Source organism: Lycium barbarum, chromosome 5 (assembly GCF_019175385.1).
Source record: "Lycium barbarum isolate Lr01 chromosome 5, ASM1917538v2, whole genome shotgun sequence".
Taxonomy (NCBI): domain Eukaryota; kingdom Viridiplantae; phylum Streptophyta; class Magnoliopsida; order Solanales; family Solanaceae; genus Lycium; species Lycium barbarum.
Genome location: NC_083341.1, coordinates 126,691,627 through 126,712,406, shown reverse-complemented (window position 1 = coordinate 126,712,406; position 20,780 = coordinate 126,691,627). Strand labels below are relative to the sequence as shown.

Sequence of the window (20,780 nt, the reverse complement as noted above, 5' to 3'; positions counted from 1 at the left end):
ATTTCAGACCCTTGACATTTAAGTGTCCGTATCGTAAATGCCATAGCTTCGATTCATCCTTTCCTTTAGCAGCAAGAACAATATTCCCCATGGTTGAAACTTCCAGCGGGAACATTTTGTTGTGAGTCATGTTGATACTAATCAATGTATGGCCTGAGTTCTTATCTTTGATAACACATGAATAATTATCAAATAATATCGAATATCCACTAGCCATTAATTGTCCAACACTTAGCAAATTATACCCCAAATCAGGTACAAACTGAACATTATGCAGAAGCTTAACCTTACCATGGGTTGTTTCAATGCTTACTGTGCCTTTACCTTCAACTTGAATTTCTTTGCCATCGCCAAGCTGCACTTTCATCTTGTGTGTCTCATCAAGTTCAGTAAAAATAGCTTTGATACCAAAGATGTTGAAGAAAATAGACAGCAAACTTAAAAACAAATGCTCAAAGTTAAGAATACTGAATATGTGCTGGAAGCTTGTTTTTCTGTGTATTAAATCAAAGCAAAGTACAGCCTTTATATAGGCTTACAAATAAACTAACCACTAATCCACTAAGTTGATCACTACTACCACTAACTAAGCAACAACTATCCACTATCAGTAAACTAGAAAAGTGCACCATTACTGCTAACTGTCCAGGAATATAGGACACTACTAACAGATTCAATTTGACTAAGTCATACTTTGAATCAGTCTTCAATAATCTTTAGTTCTGTTAGGTAGTTGAATAAGAAATAGGATTAGACTTTATTAAGAGTATAAAAGTCATTCAATATTTGAAGGATATTTTGGTCAACCAACATTTATATTCATGTTTTCATAATAAATATAGACAGACAGATAGATAGATAGATAGATAGATAGATAGATAGATAGATAGATAGATAGATATAGACTAGTCTCACGAACGTGCGTTTGCACGTTATTCCTTGTCAATTGTCACAAAAAAGTAATTGAATAATATTACTTATAATTACATTACAATTTATGTTTATATATAAAACCAATCTACTACCGATTCTTATTTAATTTGTGCATCTTATGCTTAGATTTAAGATGATAATAATGTTATCTCTGTTCTTGACAGCGTAGGTATTTAGAATTATAGTTTCACAATTGTGGTGAAATAACAATTCTTTACGGAAAATTAAAGTCAAAAATATTTAGTAAAATCCTAATATAATTACGTGGGTTTTAAGATTGTAGTTTTCCAGTTGGGTTCGAAGTCCTAAATAGTAGGGAAAAAAGTTAATATTATAATTTTATCCAATATGATATTATTTTTTAGAAAACATTTTAACTTAAAAGGATATAAAAATCGTTCAATATTTAAAGGATATTTTGGTCAACCAAATTTATATTCGTGCTTTTAAAATAGTATAGAAGAATAGATATAGATAATAATACTCTTGGAAGACCATTATCTTTATCTCCTATAGTTAATTTTGAAAGTACAAGAGGGGGAGGGGGGGGGGGGGTTGAACTGTAAGCCTGTTAAAAATTCTAGTCGACAACTGTTTGGTGCCAGTCGACTGATAGCGAGACAGCCTGCACAAAATAATTAGTCCTTCGATTTGCACAAGTATTAACCACAATAAATAGTACGGGTGCAGAATATAATATGAGAGTAGTAAAATAAATGACACCAGGAATTTTTATACTGGTTCAGAACCAATGTGGTATCCTAATCCAGTCCCCTTGGGTTGCAAGGAGGTTATCTCTTTAAGCTCTTTGCAGTTTTAGTTGAATACAGCCTTTGTGGTTTTCCTCGTTCACCACCAACGTTTACAAGGTGGGTTTTCACTCGCTCACCAACAACGAACAAGGGTTGGTTTTGACACGCTCACCAACAACGCACAAAGTTGGTTTTTCACTCACTCACCAATAACGACTCTTTAGTTTTCACTCGCTCACCAAAGAAACGAATAATGACACAACCTTTCAATACAAAGCCTCATCAACTATACTATATATCTCCTCTTTTTTTTGTTTACACAGTAAGTCACTCAGGATTACAATGCTTATGAAAAGTAGAGCAAAGAACTTGAGAAGGTTGAGACGAAAGTATAAGTGGCTGCATATCTCATCTCGCTTCGCTTGCTCCTATTTATACTGGTTCATTTGAATTTGACCGATGTAAGAATCTCTTTCTGTAGCAGTGATACGATCCACCAAATCTCTTTTCATAAAATTGATTGCTTACTTGAATAGCTTCTAAGGGCTTGAACTTAGACATCCTTGTTTCATTAAGAGAGAATCTTTATTTAAGGAGTGATAATTGTACTCATTCCTTTAATAATTTAGTATTGTGCTGCATTGCCCTTCTTTGATTGCCTTATGTTGAATTGTAGAATATTCCAAGCAGAATAGATGCCAGCAATAATTTAGTATCAAACTTTCCCTTTTTGTCCACTTCTTCTTAAATAGATGCCGGCAATAGTTTATTTCCGTTTGCCTCTACCTTGAGCCATGATGTGGCGTGATTTTACGCCACAATCGATGCTTTTCTGCTATAAGTTTTTCTTGTTTTTAAGCAAGTCTGTGATTTTACGTGGTTTTTAGTGTTTTTCAGGAAACATAACAGATTCGGAATGAAAACAGTTGAAAGTGCAGAAGTGGTTGTAAACTCAGTTTACGGTCCGTATTCTCAAACACATGCCGTATTCCATGGGCGTATTAAAGAATAAGAAGAACCAGAAAAGCAGGATGAGGAAATGGTGATTTACGAACAACTTTTACGGACCGTATTCCACTTTACGGTCCGCATTTCAAAGCGTATTTAACCATTCGAGCATCTGGCAGAAAGTTGAAGTTTTGGAAGTTGAAAGACGACTGGACAGTTTACGGACCGTAAACCAATTTATAGTCCGTATCTCAAGAGATTGAAGTTGCTCAAAACTGGAAGGAAGACTTGGTCATAAACTGGTTTACGGTCCGTATTTCACTTTACGGACCATATTTCGTATCGACGGGGACCAAAGTGCAAATCTGCAACTTTCATGTTTTCAGAACCTATAAATAGTCATTGTAGGGTTTTAATAGTTATCAATTATTATTTTTTGAATTTTGGCTTAGAACATTAAATACTCTCTAGTTTTTTAAGGTTCAAACATCAATTCAAGTATTATCAATTCCTCTTTTCTTCCAAAGTAAGCAATTATGAATTCTTCAATTTCTTATTTCTTGTTCTTTGTCATGGGTAGCTAAATTCCCTTACTAGGGCTGTGAACCCAATGATGGGTGTTGTGTGATTGGGTTGTGATTGATATACACATAATGGATTATTAGGGTTTATTTATTTTTCATTCTTCATTCATAATTAATGGTTGCAAACATTGATTAAAGCCATAAACCTCGATTTATTTGGGAAAATAATTAGGGTTCGTAAAAATAAATAACAAGGACTCAAAGCTTTAAACTTTGTTTAATAAATTCACTTAGGAATAAGAAGAATTTACTTGGCATGATTAATCGTTCTTCATAGTTACTTTCTTATATTTGGGAAAATCATAGAAAGAGATAATCTTTATTTATTGGGAAATAGTAGAGATTCATATACAGATTAAGTGCATTCATATAATGATCCATTAGAAGTATATCAAGATCAATACCCATGATCATACACTATATCTAACGGGGACACAACCTTAGTTTCTTTTTCCATAAATTTCCACCAAAGCAAGTAGATAGCAATTTAGTCATAGAAAAACCAACTATTACCAAAACCATTGGATTAAGACAATAGACCTAATCTTAGCATCCTACGACTTTAGTAACCTTTTCACACCATATTCCCTATGGAATTCGACCCCAACCTTATTGGGTTACTATATTTGACAATGTCCGCGTTATACCATTAATAGGTGTAATTTGAGCGTATCAAATTTTAGCGCTGTTGCTGGGGAATACGGTTTTGAAATTACTAAATAGTGTTTGCTTTGATTGAAGTCTTTTGCTTATTCCATCACATCTTGTTTGCTATTCTGTGTAAACCAGGTGAACATGAATCAGAATCAGCAAAATCAGCGTGCTGGCAACCAGGGGAACCGGTTGAACAATCAGGCGAATGAATCAGATGATGAGAATATTTTCGCTGATCCTGTTGCAGAGGAAGACTATGCATCTGCTATTGTTCAGCCTCGAGTTGCAGCAGCTAGCGTGAAAATTGACTCCTCTCTATACCAGTTGTTGAAGCTTGAGGGATACTTTCGGAACTCTACCGAAAATGACCTTCAACGTCATTTGTAGAATCTTGTGGATGTGTGTGCTAATCACATCCAGAACAACGTTCCACAATATGCTATTCGGTTGAGGTTATTTAAATATTCCTTAACTGGGGAGGCAAGAACATGGTTTGAGAAGCTGCCCCGAAATTCGATTACTTCATGGGCAAAGATGGTGACTGCTTTTCTCACAAAATGGTACCCCCCTAGCAAGAAGGCTGAAATTCGTGACAAGATATATGAATTTAAGCAGCGACCGGGGGAACAACTATATGAAGCCTGGGAGAGATTCAAGGAGTATTTGCAGAAGAGCCCGGATCATGGTTTTCCGGAACACATATTAATGGAGAAGTTCTACCGAGGGCTAGATCCAGTGACATAGTTAGTTGATAATAATGCAGCTGATGGTTATTTCATGAACAAAACTTATCGATGAGTGACCAACATACTTAACAAGCTGACGACTCATAAGCAGGCTTGGCACTTTAACAATGCTGATGTGGTACCGTATGGTAGTGCTATGATCCAGAATATAGTAAAGGAGAATCAAGACACCCAGCAAACGTTGACAGAACTTGCAACAAATATTTCTTTGCTAACGAAAAAGTTTGATAAATCCCAGATCAAGAAGGTAAATGTTTGTGAGGATGATACAGTTTTGCCAAAAGGGATGTACCATACTCAAGATGGTTCGTTCTATGATGGGCCACCTATGCAGGTTGAAGATGCTAATTATGTTAATAACTCTCAAGGGGGTTACCAAAGACAGAATTACCAAAGTGGTTATCAGAATCAGAATCAATGGAGAACTCAGCAAGGTCAAGGTGCTTATAACAACTCTGGGAACTACAACAATAATTATGGTGGTGTGAACCAAGGGAGAACAGTAACAAATTCGAAAACAAGAGCTCCAATCCTTATATACCACCGAAAGGGCAGTCAACAGAGCAAGGTAGTTCGAAGGTTAAATCAATGCTTAAGAAGACTCTGGTCAATCAATCTAAGTCTGAAAGGACTTTAGCTGGGCTGACAGAAACTGTGGGTTCCCATACAACGGCTATTCAGAAGCTTGAGTCACAGATGAGAGATATTTCTATAGAGCAGCTCCCTCCTAAAAAGAGAGGACTTCCGAAACACTATTCTAAATCCAAAGAATGGGGGAAGCGGTGTAGACCGTGTGTTTACCATCACTACTAGGAGTGGTATAATACTCCAGGGGGCTGATGAGAAGGTGATTGATCTTGAGCCGATAGATGAAGAGGATGAGGTGCAGTCTGAAGCACCCATTATTGTTGATGAGAATCCCATGACAAGAAAGTTGCTGATATTCCAGAGATGGTGAAGAAGCTAATAACACAAGCAAGCAGACTGTAAAAGGGGCTATCCGCCCTTTGACGTAGCTTTTCAAATCTAAACCTCCCTTTCCTCAGAGGTTGGTAAAGAAGAAGGAAAATGCTAAGTTTGAGAAGTTTTATGATCAGTTGAAGCAGTTATCTCTAAATTTTCCCTTCTTAGAAGCTGTCAAGGAGATGCCCGGTTTTGCAAAATATTTGAAGGATCTGCTGACCAAGAAGAAAACAGTTCAACATAAAACCGTGAGTTTGACTCATACTGTGAGTTCTATCATTTCAACTACAACTGTTCAGAAAAAAGGAGATCCTGTGGCGTTCACCATTCCTTGTTCTGTTGGGCACCATGATTTTGCTCGTGCTTTGTGTGATAATGGGGCGAGTATTAATTTGATGCCCCTTTCTATATATAAACAATCAGGTTTTGGGATGCCAAGGCCGACTACTATGAGGTTACAAATGGCTAATAGGTCTATCAAAAGACCTGTTGGGGTGGTTAATGATGTACTTGTGCGGGTTGGTGATTTTATGTTGCCCGCTGATTTTGTTATTCTTGACTGTGCTGTTGATCGGGACATTCCTATTATTTTGGGGAGACCTTTCCTTGCTACATGGAGAGCTCTGATGGATTCGGAGAAAAATGAAATCAAGTTCCGAGTCAATGATGAAGAAGTGACTTTTCAGGTTAGCAAATGGATGAAGTTACCAAGTGCTTACGAAAGTATTTCGGTAATTGATTCGTTTGATGTTGTTGATGAAGCAGTGGAGTTCAAAATGGAAGAAGAAAGTTTGGGTGCAGCTCTAGCTGGTATTCTCATCAATTTCGATGCTGAGGACATGGAAGGCTATGTGGAGACAGTTAATTCACTTGTTGGGTTGGGTTCATATTCATACCACCCAAAAAAGCTAAATCTTGATCTGGAAATTAGAACAACTCCTCCAGCAAAGCCTTCGATCATTGAGCCACCTAAGTTGGAGCTTAAGCAGCTCCCATCACATCTGAAATATGATCTCCTTGGTCCAGGCAATACATTACCGGTGATTGTTTCAGCCCTATTGACTGAGGAGCAGATTTTACAACTTTTGGAGGTGTTGAGGGAGTATAGGCGTGCTATTGGTTGGACCATAGCAGACATTCGAGGTATTCCATCTGGGATCTGTGAGCACAAAATCCAGTTGGAGGAAGATAGCAAACCGAGTGTAGAGCATCACAGGTGACTGAACGAGAATATGCAAGAGGTCGTCAAGAAAGAGATGCACTGAGACAGTGCTCAATTTTTTTGTTGGGAGTGGGAGTGTTGGCACTAATGTAGTGTAGATATATGTTTAGGAACCCCCTCGGCTTTTCTTTGTCAGGGTTCTTTTCCTGAGGGGTTTTATTTTTATTTTTTGGTTGAAACTGGCATGTCTAAGTTGTTTCTTAGGTTGAATAGAGTAGTTGTGACTTATTTGGTGTTACTCTGTAACTGATGGCATGTTGTTATGGTTTGTTGGAAATTTTGGACCCCTCAAAATTTTGAAAAATGCATACTTAGAACAGTTATTGGTTGACATGATTGATTCTTTAGATGACATTATGATTATTGGGTATTGTGTGTGATAAATGACTACTTAGGAGGCCACAAGTGTAAAAATAATTGTCCTTATGCCAATGTGTGTGTGAGTTGTTAGTTTGGTTCTGTTTATGCATGTATAATCTAGAACTTGCCCAGTTGATCTTGTTTGAAATCCGGAAGTTAGTTTGGTTGTGAGATGATCTTAGGCTTTCTTTGTGTAAATAGTCACTTTGCCTAAATAAGCCTTACCAAAAGTTTCAACTATCCCTAGTTTCTCTTTTTGAGCCTGTTGATTTTTTTTACTTGGCTAGCCAATTATGAAACCTTACCCTTTGTGCAATTAATCCATCTTCGCACCCATTCCCTCATTGATGCTACTAGATAGATGAGGCAAAATGCCTCAGTTAGGGGTGAATTAAATGTGGAGTAGATGTTAAAAACATAAGTCGGGGGTGGTGGAGTTTGCTAGCGGGAATTCGATGTGGTAGTTGCATATATATATATATATATATATATATATAAGAAGAAAAAAAGTCAGACAATTGTAACACAAAAAGATTTGCAAGTTAGATAGGAATAAAACCACATCGAGGTCGACAACTTGAAAGAAAATAAAAGGGGTTGGAAAGAAAATGGGTGAATTAAGGTGAAGAGATGTTGTAGTGTTCAAGGAGGGGGAAGTCACTAATATCCAAAAAGTATCCTACCTGTCCCTAAGCCTACATTACAAGCCGAAACAAGTCCTAATGTGATCACAACCGAACAAGCCTAGGATGAAAACATAGAAAATAAGGGCAAGCCTATGGTATTTGAATGTGTAGATATGAATTTCTTTGTGAGTGTGAGTGTTTTTCTCCTCTCTTTCGTCTTCGTCCCATTCTTGCTATATATATGTGTGTTGGGACATTCTTTGGTCTATGTGAGGGCATAAGGATGAGAATTGAGCAAAATAAAGTGACCGCCTAAAGTAGCGTTTGTGTGCATCATAATGTGTTCGATAATGTAATGTTATGCATTGAAGCTTCATTGTTAGTCATAGCGTTCTTGAGTTATGTATATTGCTTTAAAATAGAAAATTGGGGTGGTCCTTTGAAGAAAAACATGCATGCCGGTAGTTCAGAGTCAAAACCAATGTAGACATTGTTATTCTATGATATCTAGATGATAGATTGAGTCATTGTTTTGTATGGCTTGCTTGAGGACATTGTTTTATATGGCTTGCTTGAGGACAAGCAAATACTTTAAGTTGGGGGTGTTGATGTGGCGTGATTTTACGCCACAATCGATGTTGTTCTGCTATAAGTTTTACTTGTTTTTAAGCAAGTCTATGTGATTTTACGTGGTTTTTAGTGTTTTTCGGAAAATGGAACAGATTCGAAATGAAAACAGTTGAAAGTGCAGAAGTGTTCGTAAACTCAGTTTACGGTCCGTATTCTCAAACACAGGTGGTATTCCATGGGCGTATTAAAGAATAAAAAGAACTAGAAAGGCAGGCTGAGAAAATGGTGATTTATGAACAACTTTTATGGACCGTATTCCACTTTACGGTCCGTATTTCAAAGCGTATTTAACCATGCGATCATCTGGCAGAAAGTCGAAGTTTTGGAAGTTGAAAGACGAGTGGGCAGTTTACGGACCGTGAACTAATTTACGATTCGTATCTCAAGAGATTGAAGTTGCTCAAAACTGGAAGGAAGACTTGGTCGTAAATTGGTTTACGGTCCGTATTTCACTTTAAGGACCGTATTTCATATCGACGAGGACCAAAGTGCAAATTTACAACTTTCACGTTTTCAAAACCTATAAATAGTCATTGTAGGGTTTTAATAGTTATCAGTTATTATTTTTTGACTTTTGATTTTGAACATTAAATACTCTCTAGTTTTTTAAGGTTCAAACATCAATTCAAGTCTTATCAATTTCTCTTTTCTTCCAAAGTAAGCAATTATGAATTCTTCAATTTCTTATTTCTTGTTCTTTGTCATGAGTAGCTAAATTCCCTTACTAGGGTTGTGAACCCAATGATGGGTGTTGTGTGATTGGGTTGTGATTGATATACACATAATGGATTATTAGGGTTTATTTATTCTTCATTCTTCATTCATAATTAATGGTTACAAACATTGATTAAAGCCATAAACCTCGATTTATTTGGGAAAATAATTAGGGTTGGTAAGAATAAATAACAAGGACTCAAAGCTTTAAACTTTGTTTAATAAATTCACTTAGGAATAAGAAGAATTTACTTGGCATGATTAATCGTTCTTCATAGTTACTCTCTTATATTTGGGAAAATCATAGAAAGAGATAATCTTTATTTATTTGGAAATAGTAGAGATTCATGTAGTGATTAAGTGCATTCATATAATGATCCATTAGAAGTATATCAAGATCAATACCCATGATCATACACTCTATCTAACAGGGACACAACCTTAATTTCTTTTACCATAAATTTCCACCAAAGCAACTAGATAACAATTAGTCATAGAAAAACCAGCTATTACCAAAACCATCGGATTAAGACATTAGACCTAAGCTTAGCATCCTACGACTTTAGTAACCTTTTCACTCGACCCCAACCTTGTTGGTTACTATATTTGACAACGTCCGCGTTATACCATTAATAGGTGTAATTTGAGCGTATCAAGTCACAACTCTTATTTACTTTCCTTGAACACATGTATTTTCCAAGATATAGAATATAATAAAATATTCTTTTCATAAATGATGGTAGTAATTTGAACACCCTGAATCTTCCATTCTTGATTATGGAAAATAGAATCTTTTTCAATAACTGATATTCACTCAATATCCTCCTTCCATAGTCAACAAATCTTCACAATAAACTAAATCTCCATGGTCTTCACGAGATTTGCAACTGTAGACTTGTAGTAGAGATCTTTCTTTCCTTCCAACTTGTAGTAGATGTATATTCATATTTGAAATGCAAATTCAAATATTTCTTTTATTTTCTGGCTTGTACAAATATGAGCTTTTATTTAATCAACCCAAGAGAATTTCAAGATCCTCTTCATTTCACCTAATTTGAATGTGGTCACATCCATCTTCTTGAATTAGGAGTTTGATCACTCTGAATATGGACTCTTTTGTGAACTTGAATCTTCTGGCATATCTTATTTTTCTTCCACATCTTCTTCTGTAATTCCATCTCGTAATATCTTCTTTTCCATATTTGATTAGATCTTCACCAAATCCTTCTTCATCAAATAAACCTATACCAAAAATAAATTTTCCACAAGTAAAAGTTCTTTTATTAATAATTATATTGATTTGTTATCATCAAAATTAATAGGTGAAACCTTGGACCTAACAAATTTAACTACACTTGATGTAAACACAGGTCAGGGTAAGTCTTTACCCACAAGTTATGATTGAAATAAAGAAAACCAAGATGTGTCCAACTATATATTACGTTCCAAACAAAATAGAATTAGTCAAAATAAATAACAGTAAATATATATAGCTGCTAATTTTCCCCATTTTTTCCTATCAAGTCCTAAAACCTTATCTTCAGTATTACATACATCTAACTTCCACAATGAGATAATTTTGAAATCTTAGATTCGAACATTAAATTCCTAGGTTATTGTTGTAATAATTAAAAAAAAATAGATATCTCCATCAATCCAAACTCCTCCTGCAGTTATGGGAAAAAATAAGGTACATTTTTTGCCATGATTGTGATTATAGTGAAAACTCAATATCATAGGGGTATACGAACAAAAAATAAGGTACATTTTATACTTCTTTGTATTTGGTTCTAAACCTAATGTATAGTAACAAAAGGTTTCGTTGTCAAGGGAATTTAGGCAAGAAAGAAATCTTACTTTCCATATTAATTATGAATAACAGGGATTGCATCCTTCTACTGCACAAGCATAAAAATCCTTTAAAATAATCAAATCTAGGATAATTTATAAAAGGCAGAATACCTAAAACCTCTCTAAATTTGTTTCGTTTTATTTAAAATTTGTAGGCGGAGTCAAGATTTAATGTTTGTGGCTTCTGAATTTGCCACAAAACTCGAAGCCTGTCTTAGTTAGTGAGTTCACAATTAAATATTTCTATATATTTACTAGATTTCTTAATAGAATAAAGAATTTAAGAAAAAAGTCATGACTGGGTTCAGCTGACGTCGTATCTGATAGGCTCTGCTCCTGATTCAAATCGTCCTTAAACTATACTTGGTCCTAATTACCCTCATGTACTTGGATTTTCTATAACCATTACCCCTCTATACTTGACGTTTCTATAATCGTTACCCCTCGAAAGAAAAATGGTAAAAGAAGAAAAAACTGGGTTGTATTTTAATGGATGTATATGGAAGGAGATAAGGAAATAGTAATTGCAATGGCTAAATATAAAGGAAATGGTATTTTAGATTCTTTTTCACAAATCAGATTATAATATGATGTAACTAGTTACAACCTCACACGCCAAATGTTATTTGAAATCATTTAGATTATAGGAAAGTCAAGTACAAAGAGTAATTAGGACAAGTGGTTATTTGAGGGGGTAAAGATTTTATATATATACATACAAGGGGTAATTGGGGCGGGCAATTCGCAGTAGTGCCCTTATTTTGGGCTGGTCTTTAATTTTTGCCCATCAAAATTAAATTAATTAACTTTTGCCTTTCCCTAAAACCTCAGGTTTTCGGGTCGAAGCCCTGCTTAGGAGAAAATTAAAAAAAAAAAAAAAAAAAACACCTTGGCAGATGATGCCTACAAACTCTCCCTTAAGGTAGGTTTGCAGGCAAATTATGCCCGATGGGGCGGAATTTGCCAGCAAACTATGCCTTAAGGTAGAGTTTTGTAGGCAAACCATGGCTTAGCAAACTCTAACTTAAAGTAGAGTTTTGGACGAAACTCTGCCTTGCGAATTCAAACCTCCGCCTTGCGATTTTTTTTTTTTTTTTTATTTTTATTTTTTTACTGAGCTGGGGTTCAAATCCAGAACCTCGGAGTATTAGGCGAAGAGCAAAAATTAAAGATCACCAATTTGAGGGGCGAAAATTAAAGACCACCCCAAAAGAAGGGAAATCCGCGCAAAAATATGAATTGGGACCAGACATAATTTAAGAGGAGTTTAAATAAAATACCCAAATTTAGAAAGGTTTTCTAAGTATTCGGCCTTTATAAAACCATCTAATCCTCTATATGAAAAGTGAGGATTTTCTATATTCCACTATGGTGTGAAAAAAAATCTTCATCCCTTGAGGGTGCAAGGAATTTGATTTTTATCTTGGTGATATATAGCGTGATTCTGATTGCGTTCACAAAAGATTAATCTAATTCAACAGAGTTACAAAATCTAAAAAATATACTTAGAACGCATTAAATGTCCACCCTAACCTTGGGGGTGTGGCCGGTACCCGGCACCGGAAGGGCCGAGCGAACCAACTGTGATATCTGAACTCTGTAACATGAATCAAAGGCCGACAAGGTCGCTGAATAACAATTGTAGGAAGTATATCATGACAACCTGCAAGCAGAAAAGGCCCAACAACACATATATGCATAACTAGGGCCGACAAGGCCATAACCAAGAAAAATAACTAGTTAGAAGGCCGGCAAGGCCAAACACAATACTTGTACACTGACTGATAGTCTGTAAGCCTCTAAGAGCACTAATATGCATCAATTGGTCGGGACAGCGGCCCCGACGTAGCCATAGCTATACTCGTAATATATATATAGACACACACACACACATACGCATGCATGCATTCTATTTGATGACTCTGACCAGCAACTCCGGAGAATGGAGTGCAAACATCCCTGCTGAACTCTGGTATCCTACTGAGAAATGTACACCAATCCGTCTACCGTACCTGTAGGCATGATCACAGCACACAAAATGCGTTAGTACGAAATATGTACCGACTATGTAAGGTGGTAAGTGTAAACATAACATAACCATAAGAGATATAGATAACATAGGAAAATGTAGAGACAACTTGAAATTCTGAACGAGGCCACTGAGGGCGACCATAATCATGACAGGAATATAACTGTATGCTCGTAAAAATCATTCCTCACGGTGGAGGCTTATAACATATCATATCATATCATATAATAATATATATATCCCTCTGTGTGGTAAGCTCATCATCATATCATCATCTCTGCCCAACTGATCAGTGGCAATGCACAGCTACGTGCCTACCCGGCCGCCTACAACACGACTCGGTAAAGAAAGAAATACATCTACGTGCACCACTACGTGCCTACCCGGCCGCCTACAACACAGTTCGGTAAAGAAAGAAACATGTCTAGGTGCACATATAAGTGCCTACCCGGGCCGACTATAGCGCGACTCGGTAATGAAAATAAATACATATATATAAGTGCAATGCAAGACTGACCTCAGAAGAGATATCATAAGAAGAGTCAGAGTGACCTATCGTCATTCCCCTCCGATTATCGTTATTGTCGCTACATTCTTTACCTTTCAATTCAAGAAACAACAACATGGAGAACATGTAAGATACTTGGTATGAGTTACACATGAAGTAGAGTTCAACTCATTCGGATGGCATATGATCAATCCAAGTTTAGCAGAAACATTCCAATTCGGTGGCCAAAAGAGATATGGAAGCATGAAAGGCGTTTGATGCAATCATATATGAAATAGAGATTAGTCAATCACAAGGAAGCATATTCATCTCATATTTAGTGGAAACATATATCAATGGAAGGTCCGTCATCTTTAAGTGATGGACAATAAAGATAAGAATGCGAGAATACACTTTAATACAAGCTATTTTAGAGAAAAGGTAAGCTTAACCATTTCGGGATACGGCCGACTCAAGTTTTACGATAACGTTTCAATCAATAACCAAAGAAACATGGAAATATGGACAGTACTTTAATATAAGTCATGTATGAAGTAGAGGGCTGCTCAAGTATAAGAACATAATCGACTTATGTTTTCACGGAATGAATGTATCAATGAAACGTTCGTCGAGTTCTAGTCATGCCACAAAAGAGAAAAGAAAGCCCTACATACCATCGACGGCCTCAATGGGAAAATAAAATGGAGCACCTAACAACGCAACTTCACAAACCAAGAACTATGAGATCACCCCTTTCATTCTGGGGTGACGGAGGGATCGTACCATTCGAGCCATTTATTTCTTGACTCGAAATGGGAGCAGGTTTGAAAAAGGATCTTAGAGTGTCTAGGGTTGGGCAGGAACGACGTTCTGTGGAATATATGACTCATGCTCCTTTAGGTTCTTTAAATTCCGTGGGTGGTGTAGCTACCGAGATCAATGCAGTCAATTATGTCTCAAAAAGCGTTTGTAACTAATCGTGTAGGGGATTTTGGTTTATTATTAGGAATTTTAGGTTTTTATTGGATAACAGGGAGTTTCGAATTTAGGGATTTATTCGAAATATTCAATAACTTGATTTATAATAATGAGGTCAATTTTTTATTTGTTACTTTATACGTTGTTCTCTTATTTGCCGGTGCAGTTGCTAAATCCGCCCAATTCCCCCTTCATGTATGGTTACCTGATGCCATGTTTCCCGAGTCCTAGAACGCCTTACGAACGATTTCCTACATAATACGGACTATTCAAGATCAAAACCAAGGTCATAGCTTATAGAAATCTTCATTTAGACATTTAATTGAGCAACTCATGGGCGTGAATTTATAGGCCATTTTGTACCATAATTTTCCTGTAAAACGCTACCAAATTCTACTTTTCTTGATAGCAACCAAGGAAGCTTAATTTTTGTTGAAGACTAAAAAATATCAAGATGCTTTAATGGGCTTCATTTGGTAATGAAAACATGTCTTGTAATGGAGGAATAGCTCCAGCCCAAAGTAGATCTTTTGGGAAAGTCTTAATACTAATTGGAGGCCCAAATTGAAGACCAAGATGAGTTGGATTATGGCCCAAAACATGTCCAAAGAAGGAACAAGTTCAGCAGCCCATACTTGTGTTTCTAGAAGATCATTTAATGCTATGTTGACTATATTTAATGTTTTTATTGAACAAAGTGTTTGTGGTTTTCTATGCACATGTCTTCTATGCACATTGGAACAAATGTTTGGTGGTCTTCTATGCACATTGGAACAAATGTTTGGTGGTCTTTTATGCACTTTGGAACAAAGAATTGGTGGTCTTCTATGCAACTTGGAAATTGCACCTTAATTAATTTAGTTTGACCAACTTTATTTTCTTTAGGGTGACAGCCACCATTTATCCTATATAAAGGGGTGTTTTCTTTTTCATAGTGTTTGAATATTAATAATATTAGCCTTGTGCTCGTGGAGACCTTTGAGGTTCTCTTTTGGGTTATGCCCTTTTTGTTCTACTTTGAACCACAATTCGGATTCTTCGATGGTAAGATTCCTTGTTTGAGTTCTCTCCCTCTATTTCTTCTTCTTAATTGATTCAACTCCTTCTTTCACTATTAAACAACGTTTTAAGTATCAAATACTTGAACTTGTGTTCTTCTTTCTCGAGAATCAATCCTTCCCCCTTTCTAATTTTCAATTCTAAAGTCTTCCGTTAACCGTGTTGTTATCAAGTGGTATCAGAGCTTTGGATGGTTGAGTATTCCTATACTCACCCGATCTATTGATTTGAATACTAAATACCAAAAAACAAACTTTTTAAAAAAAAGTACTGTAGCACGTGAACAGTGGAAAAAAAAGTTAGAAAAAAAACTGCTCAAGTGGACAGTGCCGTGAACAGTACTCTCTAAGTTTTCTTTACTTATTCTTGATTTCTTCAATCCTTTATCTTGTGATTTGTTGACTTTAAATTATTGGGAAATCCATTGTGGTTGTTATCTCTTGAAAATCCCCTTAGTTTTAAAGATTCTTTGACTAAAACTCATCAAGGAACTCAAAAGTCACATTGAGGAGTGCAAGATCATTACAATACATTTGTATCCAAACTCATTGATATGTTCTAAATCTTTTCTTGAAAGTGTTTGTTTCTTGCATTTAGTTTTCTTTATGTTCTCTTACTAGATACTTGAAGTATTTGTCCATACTTAGAGTTGTCTAGTAATTTTGTGTCTATTTCTTTGTTTCGTGCCAATTTGTTCCGTGTTTTTTCTCTCTCTCTATTTTTATTGTGTATTTCTTGTTTCATGTCTGTTTAAGTTTTTATTGTCCTTTATTTGTTTGTCATAAACTCCATTCTTGAATCAAGCTTTGGAACTTACTTTGAAGTGTTTGAGTTGTTGGTTTATTGAAGAACTTCGAGGCGCAACCCTTGAGTGGTAAAAGGCAAGAGTGGTGAGATTATTTGAGGGTAAAAGCCTAATAGTGTGAAATGCGAGTGTTGAGAGCCACAACTTGAGTGATACACGTAAGGGAGTGTATGTGAGATCATTTTACTACTAAATGTTTTCTCTTTTTCTAAAGCATGTTTTCTACAGATTCTGAAAGCATTTGGAGTGAAGGGATGGATTATTCTAGTGAAGAAGAGTGGGAATCAGATGCAAAAGATGATAGAAGGGCATACAGTGATTCTTGTGAAGAGTATGGTGGCTACGATGAGTCAAATAGCCAAACCTATGATGAGTCACAACAGATTTGTGATTCGAGTGAAGGTAATAACATTTGTGAGGATTATAGTAGTGATGAATCTTTTGATTATGATGACATTAGTTATGATGATGAATGTGCTGATTATGTTGAAGTTGGGTGTTTGAATCCTATTAAACCTACTCCGGTAAGATCTAGTTTGGGAAAGAGTTTTAGAAGAGGCCATGAGCTTACTAGAGTTAACAAGGTTTTTCAAACTAGAATGGAGGTATTGTCTAAGGTGTGTGCTACTAAGATTGACAAGAATGTTTGTCATAACTTAGTTAGTGCTTACTTTGTTGAAAAAGTAGGTTTATCTTGTGTTAAGCATGCTTCACCCTACACCTTAAAAGGAGTGAAGGTAGAGAAAAGGGTGTTGGTGTCATTAACTCTTGGGAGATACAAGGATGAGGTTTGGTGTGACGTAATTCCCTTATTCACATGTCATGTCTTATTGGGAAAGCCGTGGTATCTCTATAAGAAAGTTTTATATGATCTAGAAAAAAATAGGTATTCCTTGGTGAAAGATAATGGAAAAAGAACTGCCCTTGTATCTTTGTCACCTATAGAAATTCAAGAAGATCAATTAAAGGTAAGGAGATCAATAGAGGTGTTTGAAAAGGAAAAGGTCTACAAGAGGGGAAACAATAGTGGGATTGGGAAGCCTAAAATTAGAATTGATGTTAGAAGTCCTCCAAGGGATAAAAGAGGGATTCTAGGCAAGTATATGGGAACTTGTGATACTTATTGCAGCATACCTTGCCCGGGGATAGAAAGGGATGATACCGTATTGACAACCTTTTCTACACCAAACAAAAGTGAGGATGAGAGACAAAAGAAAGAGAGAAGTGAGGGTGAGCAACTTCACAACACGAGAGAGGAAGTGATGAGTGAAAAGAGTGAGTTGTTAAGAAGCAGAAATAAGTGGAAAGAATTGAGTGAAGTGAGCTCAGGAGGTAAAATAGAGAGTGAACAAGTGCACTTGAGAGATGAGGAAAAAGAAGAGATTAAAAGAATTGAGTGCATAAGTGTGAAAGATTCTTGTTCAAGTTCTAACCAATTAACTCATTCTTTTTCTAGTGTTTGTGCTCCAAATGTGCAGGTTATTGAAGAAGAACCCATTGAAGTGTTGGAACAACAATTGAAGGAAGAATCTAGCTTCAAATGGGATTTGAAAGGAGCAAAGTCTGATGATTCGTGGAAAAAATTCCAAGTAGAAGACAAAGTTGAGCTTGATGATCTCATGTGGTATGACATTATCGATGATCTATTTGTAGATGCAAACAAAACTGAACTTGTAACACAATTTGTTGAATCAAGAGTTTTAAGTAAAGATATAACTCAAATTGAGAGTGAACCTAACTTCTTTTGTTATTCGTCTCACATGAGCAGTCTGCCACAATGTGGTGAAAGTGGGGGACGAGATAAGTTGAGTGAACAAATCCAAGAAAATTTGAGAGAGGGTGAATCTTGTTCATATGCTAATCAACTAACTCTTTCTTTTTTTAGTCTTTTATCTCCTTTCATGCAGAAAATTGAGGATGAACTTTGTGTAAAGGATGATGACAGCTCACTTGAAGAAGACAATCTCATGGGTCAAGGTTTTAAAGTGTGGGATAACCCATTGTGGGATGATACTAAACATGAGTTTACGGTACATTTTTGTTCACTTTGGGATTCCAATGAAGGAAGTAAAGGTGATGAAGTTTCCAATGAAGACATTGAGACACGTGAAGCTTTTGATGCCGTAGATATTGAGAAAGTTGAGCTAGGTGCAGAATGTAGTAGCTCAAGTGTGGAGAAGGGTAAGTGCTCACATGTTGCTAACTGCACACTATCTTTATCTTGTTTCATAGTTCTTTTTTTGCAGCCTCATTCCAAGTCACTTCACAAGAAAATAACTTTTGATCCATATCATGACCATGGTATATTGAATGGTGAGGTTAAGTTGCTTAGAAAGAGCAAATATGGTATGTTTTCTTGGTATTCATATGCTTTTGGTCTGGCTAATGATCCTCTAAAGTGCTTATGAATTGTGTTTTTAGTTCTTGTGTTGGAAATTACATTGTTCTATTAGATGATGAAATGCTTGGATATTTAAAAGGGGTGTTTGTGCATAAAAGAACTAAGTGGGTTAAGTGGTTGCATGGTCACTACCTTGTGTTGTTTTTACCAAATGCTTGTTTTGTTTCCTTTGTTTTCTCCCTACTTATTGTGATCATCATGTTGGTTGCAGGTCAATGTCAAGATTCGAGGACGAATCTTCTTTAAGAAGGGGAGAATGATAGCAACCGTGGAGGCTCAAATGCATTAAGGAGCAAAAAAGGTCACCACCAAGATTCGGGACGAATCTTCTATAAGAGGGGGAGAATGATAGCAACCAAGAAAGCTTAATTTTCGTTGAAGACTAAAAAATATCAAGATGTTTTAATGGGCTTCATTTGGTAATGAAAACATGTCTTATAATGGAGGAATAGCTCCAGCCCAAAGTAGATCTTTTGGGAAAGTCTTAATACTAATTGGAGGCCCAAATTGAAGACCAAGATGAGTTGGATTGTGGCCCAAAACATGTCCAAAGAAGAAACAAGTTCAGCAGCTCATACTTGTGTTTCTAGAAGATCATTTAATGCTATGTTGACTACATTTAATGTTTTTATTGAACAAAGTATTGGTGATCTTCTATACACATTGGAACAAATGTTTGGTAGTCTTCTATGCACTTTGGAACAAAGAATTGGTGGTCTTCTATGCAGCTTGGAAATTGCACCTTAATTAATTTAGTTTGACCAACTTTATTTTCTTTAGGGTGGCAGCCATCATTTCTCCTATATAAAGGGGTGTTTTCTTTTTCATTGTAACTAAGTTTGAATATTAATAATATTAGCCTTGTGCTCGTGGAGACCTTTGAGGTTCTCTTTTGGGTTATGCCCTTTTTGTTCTACTTTGAACCACAACTCGCATTCTTCGATGGTAAGATTTCTTGTTTGAGTTCCCTCCCTCCATTTCTTCTTCTTAATTGATTCAACTCCTTCTTTCACTATTAAACATCGTTTTAAGTATCAAATACTTGAACTTGTGTTCTTCTTTCTCAAGAATCAATCCTTCCCCCTTTCTAATTTTCAATTCTAAAGTCTTCCGCTAACCGTGTTGTTATCATTTCTACTTCTCCTATTCAATATGATCCCATCCATATCACCACAACTCCAAACAACACAACAAAACCATATAAAATAGCCCAACAAATAAGCTAAGTCATGAAAGTTTCATAAGGACATAGAAGAGCTTGTTCCATGGGGTTTTTACCAGTTTCTGTGATCAATTACTTGTAGAAGTTCAAAGATATCAAAAGGAAGTCAAAATATACCTTAGATCATTAAAATCACTTCAAACCCCAAGTTACTTCAAAGTAAGGTTTTCCCCAAAAGGAGAAATAGTGAAGAAATGACAATTTCGAAGTTGCCATGTTGTTCTTCATGTTAAAGTTGATAGATTTGCTCTTGGTTTGGATTAAGATTGATGGAGGATTCATTGGAGAGAGTTTGAGGGTTTTCCAGGTTGGGGATGGTGAGAAAATGGAAGAAAAATTCGTGCAAGGGGCCTATATATACTTGGGCAAATTTAAAGCCACCGACTTAGCACACTGTTCCCGCGGCAGTTTGCGTCCCTGGACAGAAATGTGAATATCTCTCTACTCCGATGTCGTATCGACGAACGGTAAAATGTGCTGGAAACTAGACTCGTAGACCTTCGGTTTGATAGATGGATCACCCAGTAACTCCAGGTATATTGAGAGAAAAGCTCTTCGACATCTGACCCAAATTTCAGTGTAATTTACAAACTTAACTTGTGACGCCCTTTGTCGACTTTCATATTACAACTCGTTTGACTTCTAACTTAACAAGAGACTATTATACGATTCAAATACTTCATATCATTACTTTATTAGCATGTGAAGCACTCCTATTCACACCCAAAAGTATAAGTTATCATATTCCCAACTTGCCGACTTTTGAGGAAACTCATGTTATTTATTAATGCATTCACCCTCCAAACCTTCTGCCAC

General features: G+C 36.2%; 1 non-coding gene across 1 annotated transcript; it reads right to left on the bottom strand.

The window, feature by feature from the left end:
- Positions 1-4,454: 4,454 nt before the first annotated feature.
- LOC132643009 (small nucleolar RNA R71) lies at positions 4,455-4,560 on the bottom strand. The gene has a single exon (XR_009583470.1). It is a non-coding gene; the product is annotated as a small nucleolar RNA R71 (small nucleolar RNA).
- Positions 4,561-20,780: the final 16,220 nt, after the last annotated feature.